At 61.0% G+C, this 1,435-nt stretch overlaps 1 protein-coding gene across 1 annotated transcript in view; it reads right to left on the bottom strand.

Moving 5' to 3' along the window:
• Positions 1 to 962, bottom strand: part of BIK (BCL2 interacting killer) — a 10,037-nt gene extending 9,075 nt beyond the window's left edge. Inside the window, exon 1 of the mRNA XM_036237609.1 lies at positions 612 to 962. The gene's annotated coding sequence lies outside the window, so the exon portion shown is untranslated. The remainder of the gene's footprint in view (positions 1 to 611) is intronic.
• Positions 963 to 1,435: the final 473 nt, after the last annotated feature.

The raw sequence follows: 1,435 nt of genomic DNA, 5'->3' as shown, positions 1-1,435 counted from the left end.
CGCCCCAAACCCAGCCTCGTCACATGCCAGCAAAGCGGGAACAGCTGAGACCTTTGGGGCCCCATCGACGCCACCTGGTCACTAGAGAGAGTCCTAGGTGCCAGGCCACTGGCTGCTGGGTGGGCCCAGCTGGGACGCCCTGGTCCCCAGTCTTTTCCACTGGGGCTTGCCACCCACACGCATCCCAGTCACCAGCCCTGCCCCTCCCAGGGCTCAAGCAGAAAAGCCCTGACTTCAGCAGGACGGACTCAGGTTCCAGTCCCAGCTCGCCCCCGCCGTGCGACCAGGACCCGAGCCAAGCTCGGAGACGGCGCTCGCTCCTGCACGAGGACTGCACAAACCCCAGGACTGCCGAGAGGACGGAAGGACGCAACCGTGGCCCCTCCGCTACCGCGCAGCAGGGGCTCGGGAGCTGGCTGAAGCATCCACGGCGGGAGCGAGAAGCACGGCGGCAGCGGCCGGGGTCCCCCAACCCTCACCGCGGACCCACCGTGGACCGGCCAGTTCCCGCTCCTCTGGAGATCAGCTTCACAAGGACAATCCGTCAAAGTCACAAATGCACGTGACCTCCGACTTCCAGAAACGGATCCTACATAAACCCCCACACGTACCAGGCAGCCCCGAGAAAGATGAGCGGTGGACCCGGAGGAGCTGCCGGGCCAAGATCCTGAAGGCGCTGTGGCCCCAACAACGCAGCGGGTAGGGAGGTTTGTCACGAACTGTGTAAACACAGAGGCGCCCGACACACCCTCCTGTCTTCACAGATCACCTGAGGGAGGGAGGGAGCGCGGAAGGCAGCGCCTCTGGAACGGAGGTGGGAGGAAGACTTGATTTCTGCTGCACGCTTTTGTCCTCCTGAACTTTTTTTTACTACCACGTAGGTGCTGGTTCAAGAAAGCAAAAATGGCTGTTTCAAGTGGACAGCTTGACCTGGTCTGAAATGGAGACGCTGGTCTTAAAGGTCTATTTCAGAAATCAGGCGCCCCACCCCCCACCACCTCCTCCCGCCCCCTCACCACCTGGCGGAGGAACCACAGCCTCCGGCCAGCCCCAGTGTGAACCTGCGGATGCCCAAGGCAGAGTATCTGAGGTTCACTCCCGTTAAGTGATGGAGAAGTAACTGGAGGGGAAAAAAAAAGGAAGAGAGAGCAAAAGGAGACAGAGGGAAAGAATAGCTAAGGAGAGAGGTATGTCACGCAAAAAGAAAGCTGAAAATTCACCTTGGGGCGGCGAGGTGGGGGGCGGCCCCTAATTTGGAACTTGGCCCCTTAGGACGGACCTCTGAAGCCACGGCCATTCAGTACTGCTGCCTCACCTGCCGTAAAGCCCTCCCCCTTGAACCACAGGTACTGGCCGGATCCACCTTGAACCCAGATGCAGGCAGAGCCATCCACTGGGGCGGGGTGGGCAGGGACGAGAAGTCCCATCTGGCTCG

This window comes from Rousettus aegyptiacus, unplaced genomic scaffold (genome assembly GCF_014176215.1).
Source record: "Rousettus aegyptiacus isolate mRouAeg1 unplaced genomic scaffold, mRouAeg1.p scaffold_m13_p_2, whole genome shotgun sequence".
In the NCBI taxonomy this organism is placed as follows: Eukaryota; Metazoa; Chordata; class Mammalia; order Chiroptera; family Pteropodidae; genus Rousettus; species Rousettus aegyptiacus.
The sequence above is the reverse complement of the archived record's forward strand: the minus strand, read 5'-3'. Positions and strand labels throughout refer to the sequence as shown.